Source organism: Anguilla rostrata, chromosome 6, assembly GCF_018555375.3.
Source record: "Anguilla rostrata isolate EN2019 chromosome 6, ASM1855537v3, whole genome shotgun sequence".
Taxonomy (NCBI): domain Eukaryota; kingdom Metazoa; phylum Chordata; class Actinopteri; order Anguilliformes; family Anguillidae; genus Anguilla; species Anguilla rostrata.
This window is the reverse complement of record NC_057938.1, coordinates 12,910,024-12,920,727: the sequence shown is the minus strand read 5'-3', so window position 1 is coordinate 12,920,727 and position 10,704 is coordinate 12,910,024.

Here is a 10,704-nt window from a genome sequence, read left to right as displayed (position 1 = left end):
AACGTCAACGTGATTCGTAAAATATATGAAGGTCATTGTTATTGTAGAATACTTTTAAAGAGATTGGCATATGGGGCTTTTATATTTTATTACATTTTTGAAAAACGCATGATCATTAAACAGGAATATAAAGGAAATTGTATTCATTAAGTGAGATGAGGGATTTGTACCTAATGATTACTTGCACAACAGAAATTTGACTGAAAGACGGCTGAGGATTTGGAGAAATTCGCACTTAAGTCTATTGTTTTTGACGAACAAAGTATGCTGGTGGAGATACAAGAGAAAAATCCCCACATCCATAATAGATTACACGTGTCTTTATAATATACCTTTGTGGAATGAACAGCAAATATTGGGTTATTTGCCTTCAAGTGGAGATTTATATACGTATTGAATTTATCAGAGTGGAGAAACTTATCACCTACCTCAGTAGGCACACCTTTCCTAAATAAAGCCACACGTGCGCGCGCACACAGACGCACACAATTAACCCAATACAATTACTAGATTTTAAAAAAGAAAATCCCCTCTGTGGATAAATTCACATAATCAAATATGTAAAATAACAATAATACGTAACCTGAGTTGGGGAACCATTTATTTAAAAAAAAATTTTTTTTTAAACATTTGAACGTCAATATCACATTAATGCTCCCACTGTAAGTACTGTGCATCATCCTTTAATTATTATTTTTATTCTTTTCATTCTGAGGCAACACTCACAACCTTGACCTTTTTCAGTTCTTGGTAGAATTTCAAAAGCCCTTTCAGATACTGAAACATCCTCTTTTATAACAACACATGCTTCAGTCCTGGGCAGCCCTGAATCTAACCGTGTATGTTCAGTCATCCAATAACCATTTGCCTACAGACCTGAATGTGTGCTTTGTTATGTGAGTGTGGCCTTTATTCAGTCAAGCTCAAGATAATATAGTGTCGTGGGCTGACTCATTGCAAGTGGTTTTGTTTAGTTTGTGCAAGCACACATGCACACACACACACACATGCACAATAAAACAGACTTGGCTCATCCCTACCTTGAAGCTAGTGGCTAGCGGTCAAGTCGTAATATTAAGAGCGGCCATGGTGTCATATTCATAGGTATCAGACCAGGACTGCTGTTCTGTTCAGTTTTGCCTTGAATTATAATGGGTGATGTTAGGATATGGACAGGGAGAACCTGTGCCTGTGGATTTTTAGTGCCATCTGACCACAAAAGAAGGTGGCCCCGACTGTAATTAGGATGCAGTTTGAGAAGTTTGTTGGTCTTCTGATGTTATACCTTCTGAAGATGCCTGTTCCCTGGAGCTCTGCAGTATAGTTTGTGCACCCTGTTAATTCAGCTTCACATACCCCTGAGCACCTACGGCTTTTCCCAGAAATCTGTAATTGTTGTCTATGGTGTATGCCCCCAAACTGCTTTTCTCACAGCAAGGAGCAGTGAATGGTCTCGCTTCCTATTAACGGGGGCAATCATCCCGGTAACACTGAGCTTCTGTTTTTTTGTGTATTATTCACCCTATTTTTGAATGCTGAATTTATATGTGTCCCTTCACTGCAATGTCACCTGTCAAATTGGGAGGGGAGAGACTAGCATGTTTACCCTCAGAAATATGTTTAGTCTACTGGCTGCTTCTTCCAATCTGCAGTCAGGCGGTTGAGCTGCAGCAGCTACTATGTAAGGCAGCTGTCGCTGGCAGACTGCAGAAGCTTTATTCTACAGTGTCACTATAACATGACGAGGCAGGGGTTAATCTGCTGACTGAAACCCTCCCTCGCGGGGCAATGCTATGACTGGCTGTGCCACACCTTGTCTCATGATTCAGTTCTCATTCATCTCATTCTCTGGTTAATCGGGCAGTTACAATGACTCCAATGTTCAGCTGAAAGACTTTGGGGTATATAGAAGTGGTGCCTATCCTGAATCAGCAAGACAATTTAGCATAAATTGGGACTTTAAAAACTGGTCGAAAAGAAAACCAGTGATTATATGGGGGGAAATTCAGATATGCACCATCACATTAAATGTCAGGTGTCCTAATAAAACTGGCAAAACATTTCCCATATCCTGATGGTGCAACTGCATCTACACAGATATCTACTGTACTGTACATATATATATATACAAAATTAGTGTTTACTTGTTAAACTTACAGAAACATAGTGAGTCATCTGTAGACAGGGTATGTATAAAGATGCTATACATATATATTTTACATAGGCTAAATGTGTGGAACTGGTATTGCTCATTTGTTAATGAATTCAGATGAAAGAAATTACAATATTTAGGTACTGTTTGCAATCTTTAATCATTTCTGTGAACCTCTTGGGTTATTTGAAATGGTTTGTATTGCGATGGAGAATGTACTGTACAGAAAAAATGTGGGCACTACCATGGTGTTTGAAAACACAGGGCTTTGACATTCCAGATAGAATGCTGCACACTGAGACTATGCCGTATGTCACACACGGCATGACGCAATCCTGGAAATGTGGCTCCTCCTCAAACCTAGCATGGTTGGGCTGTGTGAACTGTCCAATTGGGCGCTGGTATTCATTGGACGAAGTCAGTGAAGTGCCTCATGCTGAAGGGCCAGAGAGCCTCTACTAGGCAGGACAAACAGAAAGCTTTGCACATCGCTGCCAAGTCAGTAAACTGGGAGCAGTTTTCAAGCATGGACAGCTTTGAAGCTAGTCAGGTTTACAAAAACTTAAGGTGGTGAGTGGTAGGCACCACCCTCGCCTACACTGCCAGTCATAGTGCTATGCTTTTATATTCATATCAATTATTTAAACACCGGATGCATTTGGGACATGTTCTGACAGCAAATGCCATCACTGTCACCAGAGCAAAGTGTTCCGGGGAAAACTTATCTGCCAGACATATTAATTAACAAATCTCCTTGTGACAAGGATGTGACAGGTTGCAAGTTCCTTTTCAACATTGGCCTTTCCTGACATGTGATGCAATTATAGTCTGACTTGTTTACAGAGACCTGTTTCTGAGTACAGGGATGAGATATCTAGAAGTTACTTTCTGCAAGAAGGAGAACCAGAGATTAGGAACATGCTGTACTGTATGAGCATATGAGAAGGAAAAAGGGGGGGGAAACAGACATTAAATCTTAGGTTTTTTGTTAGAATTTTGTATTTGCAACTCTCTTGGGGGGAAGGAGTGAAGCAGTCACACTGTGAAATACATTGGCAAGGAGTTCACTGCATTTTTCCCAGAAGCCTCAGTATTTATTGATGGGCCCAGGCTGAATGATAGACACACTGCTAACAAGAGGCAGTTGGCTGTCCGGTTTTGTTATTAATTACAGTAACGGGGGCTAATCTGATCAATGAATGAACATAAAGAACATTTTGGAAGTTTCAGCTGACGATTCTGGCCATGGCAGCCACTTAACAGAAGAGGTAGCCCCAACTATGAACAAAACATGAAATAATTTTAAAAAGGGCTGTGTGTTATCTCTGTCTGTGTTCAACCATCGTTCCCTCAAGAAAACCTCCGAACTAAAAGGTCCTCTTGAGTGTCTTGGTGTTTTTCCCCACTGTTAAATAGGGTTTAGAAGTGACAATCTGTTTGAACAATCAAGGGTACAGTAATACAGGAGAATATGTGATACATGCAATATTCCCAGAAATCAATTGGAGAGCATATTGCTGATTGGATGGGAGTGCATTTAATTCCTCCAGTGTGTATCCAGTCATCTACCAAAATCAAAGTGAGTTCAAATGACAAAGATAGATACTAATAAACTGTTGATCTCAGTGGTGCCATATTCAAAATTACAAATGGCAAAAAGGGTCTAGGCATTTGCTGGGGGCTGCTGGCTATGGATTTCATTTAAAAATATTATGCTTATTGCTTTTTGAAAGAAGAGTACTATAGTCACCATTCAGAAACATTAATAACAACCAAAACTGAAAGATTCTAGAATGTTTTGAATGAAAATGATAGCTTGTGACAGCATTGAGATATTCACAACTAGGCCAAGCTATCATCTATTGGTGCTTTTTTAAAACTTCACTTTTAGTCTTTTGGAGAGTCAGGCCCAGGCTTTAATAATTTTGCTATTTTGCTGTTTGATAATTGTCCTGAAAAGTGTGTTTATACTTTGAAAATGCTACAAAAATAGAACTGAAGTGAAGATTAAGCTCATGAGTTATTTTCTTCCTAAAAATAAGATGGCATATAATAAATTTTTTTTTTTTTTTTTTTTTTTTACATGTGTGAAAGATATTTTGAACATCATTGCATAACAGGTTTTTGGAAACTGAAATAAAAAAAAACTAAGGCTAAAAGTAACCTCTCAACAGAAATGAAATTACAACATAACAGTGTTGTGTTACACTAACAGTCTGCAAACATGGACAAGCAACTGATTTACTGGAGTTAAACAGGTATACAGGTTTTCTTGCTTAATAGCAAAGCAATGACATATCAGGCTAATACAAATGCTGGACATTGGATTTTAACTCCCATCTTTAAATCACATTGAATTACCATATTCTGAATATACTACAATTTTGTGAATATGTTGTTCGCCAGTGTGTAGGTATATGGAACAGCTGAGTTTAAATTGATTCGGAAACAGGGTGTATGGGTTCATTTTTAAAGATTCTGGCTGCTCTTTATTATGTACATGTGGGGGCCTTGTACATTGGCTGAGAGCATCTTTAATTCTGGGCTGGAATTATTGTGCTGATCTTTATGCATAACAAATTACCTTCCGCAACAGTGAAGACACATTGATTTATGGTTTGTTTGGTTGGTTGATTGATTGATCAATATACCAGCAGACTTGGGTGGAGCTTACCAACCCATTTCTTAAAAGCAATATTCAAAGATGAATACTTTCAATTTAATTATTGATTTTAAATGATGGTTTGAATGGAATTTCCTCAAACAGACGGCAAAAATGAGCAACGTTGTCAGTTACTGTGTAATGTGAAGTGCTTTGCATGGGAACATTTTATCATTTCAGACAAGTCAGTAATTGGCAGAACGCAGGTGGCTCCATCCCATCAGGGACAGGGTGGGTTTAAGTGAGCTAGTGTTACTCAGGTAACTGCATTAGCTCCGCATACCGTGTGCCAGGTGCCAGGAGGCAACAAAGAATAAAAGAGACCTCTCTGATTGGTCCTCATTCACTCCTATTGGACTGTGTGGGCTGTAGGGGGTAGCAGTCACTGGCCTGCAGTTGAGCGCTTTGGGGGATGTGCTCGATTCAGTCAGCTCTGCATGCATGGTCTGCAGTTGGCACAATGGTGACTTGAAATGGAATGCGCAATTGGTGATTCCTAAAGAGGGAGAACTTTCTAAAACTGTACTTGTTAGCTTACTGTACCTTGTTTGAGCTGAAGACTGTAACTGGGTGCAGTTGAATTTTAATTCAATTGGTTGAACTAGCAACAATGAATGCACCTAAAAAAATTAAAATACACAAGTTCAAGTCAGCATCTACCATTTGGTACCACTTATCTATATAATATGTTCAATATAAGGTAAATTCTAAAACAACTTATGCAAAGGCATCATTCAGCCATACAAATGAATGAATGAATGAATGAATAGCGTTCAGTCTCCATCACTCTCAGTGACCATCAGCCTTTTTGACCCATAGGCCATTAATACTGTCCCCTACAACCGGCGTGAACTTGAGCGGTATCTCTATATTTCTTATTATTATAAGTTCATCCCATGCCAGTCTGATATTTTTATCATTTTTATTCCCTCTTTAACCTCTCTCCCACTGATCTAATTTCTTATCCCACTAATTGCCATCTCCCGGGGTGTCATTACCGAACCATTTCACCATCATAAATTGGGCATTCATATGTTGACGTCTGCTAAATGTGTATAATCCATCATCGCAGCCAGCTTTACTAAACTGTGGCCGGGTGTAATGGAATTTCTGAGAAGGCTTGTCCCGCACTTAGATACAATCAATCAACCGGCTTGTTGTTGCACAATTGCGGCCGGATTAATAGGATTGTGCCTGTCATGTGGATGCCACCTGTGACCTCTGTGTTATTTAAACAGGACGGAGGGGGTGGGCGATAATGCAATGTACACAAAAAGGCTCAGCGCTGTCTGTGCTGGGGTCACATGACTAGCACCTCTAAAGTGGCTGGGGCAGGGATGTGTAGGACCTTGCATTGGAGATCCGAGTCTTAATTGTTTTCCTGATTTAGCATGTGTGAACAAATATTGCAGTTACATTTACAGTGAATGGTTTGTGTGTACATGTGCATATGTGTGTATGAATGCATGTTTGCATGTGCATATGTACGTACATTTATGAACAAGCTTGTGTTTGTTTGCATGTGGGTGTATACCTGTGTGTGAGTGTGTGTCCGCGTGCATTCTCAGCTCAGTCTCCTCTCTCCTCTTTGTTTGCTGAAGAGTCTTTTTTTTTTGACAGCTTAACAACAATGAGAGCCAGGCAGTCTGCTCACATTTTAAAGTATGGTGGAGTGGCAGTGAAAATGAGAGCAGATCGATGGGCCATTTGAAAGGCTCCTAGAGTGGTCTTACTAAAATAAAAGCTGGGATGAGGCTTCAGATGGAAGCGTTCAGAAATGGGATCTGTAAAGCCATTTACCCAATGTGTGCTTCACACCTCCAATCAAACACATTCAACATAAAAGCTCTGAGGTAACTAATGAAATTGAGGTTCAATATGGTTCAACAGTTTCCACTGGCTTCCAAAAATCTGATAGTAAATTGGATAAGTGGGTTTACCTTTTTTGATGGGATAGAGTGAGGACAGGAAGGCTTCTGTAGTCGATCTCTCACTCTGGCATGTCCTGTACCTCAGGGGACATTCCATTTCAAGCTCTGTCTAAAAAAAAAAAAAAAAAAAACATTTAAAAAGGGCCATACCAACTCTGTATCCATGCTAATGTAATCTCTCTTCTTCCATAACATGTTCAGGCAACATAGCAAGGTGGTGTATGCATGATAGATTGTGCTCTGAGTGTGAAGGACATATAATGATACATATTTGAGCTTGGTTTAGGCCGTTTTTTCCTCTGCTGCTTTTGCTACTTTGTTGTTGTTTTTTTCTCATACTGGTAGCTGCAATCTGGCTGCATGTAGGATGATATAGAGTCAATGCTCCCTGGACTCTTTAGGTAATAAAGAGGGGGTTTAAAAGTCATGAATGAAATCAACATTTGACCTCAGCTTTTGACTTTACAAGCATGGTTTGGCTGATTGCTGAACTGTGAAGAAAAAACTCTGATTTAATTGTAAATGAAAGTAAAGAACAAATGTTGATGGAATCAGGCCAGAGCCTATTGCACATTTGCTTAGATCAGCTCTTCGCTGGCATTAGGGACCTTGGATAGCTGGCAAATGTATTCCTGTGAGAGGACCCTTATGGACAGAGGTAATTTTTTCTTAAAAAAAACTGTCCATTTAAAATGACTTAACACAATTTTGTAATTTGGAGTAACAGCAAGGTATAGTAGAAGTGCAAACGTGTGGCAGAAAAACTACCACTCATATTTGATTAATTTTTTTAACCCACTTCACTGAATAAATTTGCTCTCTTGCCACCATGATGCCCCTTACTACAAACAGGAAGAATTATGACCAGAGTGCATGCACATCACTGATGCTGTCACTAATGTTTTACTACAAATACCACACAACACACTACAGTAGGGCAAGTGAAGCACATACGGTAAAAACACACTGGTGATCTGACGGCATTTGGTTAGTAGCATGGGGGTGTCGATGTACTGGTAATCTCAACAGACTGCCCCAGCCTACCTGCCATGGTGTCTCAGTCACAGTTGGCTTATGACTCATGCAAACTCATACTGACCAAGCCTGCACACACAGCGAGTTCCTCTGCCAAACGAACTGCTCGAAACATTTCTCCTTGGAGCAAGTTCAGAGCTTAAAACTCTTTGGCATAAATATTCAGTTGTATAAACAGATGAGGTGTCAACAGTAAGTTATGATGTTAATTGGGACAAGGGTTTTTGCCCAACAAGGAATGGAATTATTTGTATGAACAATAAATCTGGCCTTTCCGTCTGTTAATATTGAATTGGAAAAGAAAATAGAGTAGGAAAACTAGCTCATGGGTGGTAAATGTCCACCTTATCAAATTTAATTTTGCATGACCATCTATCACAGATGAAATGCCTGAGAGCACATTGCAAAAGAGCAATAGCAAAAAAAAGGCCATTTATACCCTGACTGAATAATAAAGTATAAACAAGCTGCATGCAGGAGTTGAGCCAAGAATGAAGTAGAGAAACAGCCCACCAGGTGGCTGTCCCCTAAAATTTGCCCCTTGTGTGGGCTGACAGCATGGTTATTAGTGCATTGTTTCTTACAATCACATTCTGTTTCAGTTGTGAGTCATCGTTCCTGTTCCTCTGCTGCTCCCCATGCTTATCATGTGCAGTAATCGGTCACTCTGCATAAGAGCGTCTCCCAAATGAATAGGTGATAATGCAGAGTTTACAATAACGTGTAGAGTTTGCTTGAATAATACAATGACCCTCAAACTGCCTACAGACTAAAGGTCTCTGCATCCAAGACTGCGTGTGAATGCGATTTGAATTACTGAGGAATACAGCAAGTGACCTTTGAGGGGACATTTTCTAGTTTAATAAACAGGAACGGGCCCTTTCATGGTGACCTCTCCAGCTACATAGATACAGAAGTAATCTGCATAATCAGAGCTCAGTTCAAACAAGGACTGGAAAACCATTGTCCTGAAGAGTCACAAGGTGTGGTGGTTTTTTGGTGTTACCCAGCAACTCACCTACAGTATACTTGGTTTCACAAGTATAAATTGGTGGTTTAAAAGTGAAAATCAAAACCATTAGACTCTCCAGGACCAGGGCTGGTCACACCTATCTTAGACTCAATTCCTTTTTTGTACATCTCACACCCTTGTGCCCCACACAGACACTTTGATTTTCATCACTCACAACTTGTGAGATTTTAATTTCTTTTCCACAACAGAATCAGATATTACAAAATAACTTGCCTTCTGTCATACAGTAAATAATCAAATGGGCTTAAATAATTATACATAAAGCATTTCTTTTTTATTATTTGAATTGCCTTACACTGTGATAGCTTTATGAATCATACTGTACATCATATTTTATGTCACATATGAGAATATCATTTCTCAAAATGAGATATGCCATCCTTCATAAAACATTGCATTTGGTTATGAATGATTTATAAAGACAATATCTAATTTTAATGAAGGTATTCAACATGCTTCAAAGCTTTAAGAATATATGCTTTGTACAAAGTATGACTAATCATTACTCTTGAATTTGTTTAATTGATAAATCATTTTAAATAAACATGAAGCTTTCACTCAGCATAGTAGCTGACCTTCACCTCTCATGTAAGTTCAATTACAGGTTTTCAAATGCAACTGTATGAAAATATACGCCAAACTATTGATTTACCTGGATTGGCCACCTTGTCCCCCTGTGTTTCAATGATTCAAACTCCTTCAGTTAACTACAATGGGTTATGCCCTCATCCCATGATGGTGAAACATGTTTTGTACAAATGAAAACGCTTTCAAGCCTCCCAGGTCACAACACTAACCCTTCTTATATCAAATCCACAAAGAATTGATAATATTAAATAAACGGGTGCATTTGAAGGGAATGAATGAGATTTGCCCTGAGTGAGTGATGGCGCCCCCTGCTGAGGAGTTAATTTAACTGGTTCTGATGTTGTTTGCCAGCCCTGATTGGCACATTCAAGTTGTGACTCAGCATTTACTGTAATTTAGGCAATGCCATCAGGAGATTAAAAACAAAACAGGAAATTTTGTGTCTAGGTGAGATGATATGAGATCACAGTGCAGGCAAGGGGCACTGTTCCAATAATAATTCCTGATGCTCTTTTGTGACAGAATGAACCAACAAGAATCAAGATGTCCACTTTGTGACACATTTAGCTTTCCATCTATCACTTTAGAGGGTATGCACCATTGGGTTGCTGTTTGAAAAGAAGCAAGTCTCATGTACAGTGATATCATTTTGTGAGCCAAACAGTATAAACTTGAGTTCCCACCTGAATTGAAGCAGGATGTTGCAGTGGTGGGACAGGCCTAAGAATTTAAGTGGGTAACCCAAATTGTGGTTAGAAAAGAACATCAGTAGGTATATGAAATGTTTCCCAGGAACAGGTGATTTTAATGAAGGTACACTAAGTCAATGGCCCATGAGGCTGATTAATAAACTTAAACTGGCATGTACTTCATCATCCATCAGCTGTACTGAAGATACATTTTTTAATAAATAGATGGCATGTATTACGCGCATTGCTGCTGATGACAAAGCTACATCCCATTGACCTCCCCTGCAGACATTCCCTGATTTTGGAATAAGGGAACAATTCCCTGCTGTGCTTCTGACAGGAGAAGTGCACAGAAGAATGGCCCAATTTCCAAGAAATAAACCAGTTCAGTCAGAAATGTGTTCTAGTCCCAGTCAGCACGTTCCCATGACTCCCTCCCTCCATGAACACCAGACAGCCTCTGCACGAAAACAGTTTTTCCCTGTACTTGTGAGGACCATGCAGCCTGTGCCATGCAGCTGTCACCAACAGAGGCCACTGTTGTACAGTTTATGACTGCTGTGGTCCTGAGTTTGCCCAGAAGACACAAACTGCACATGTGCAAATTGCTTGTC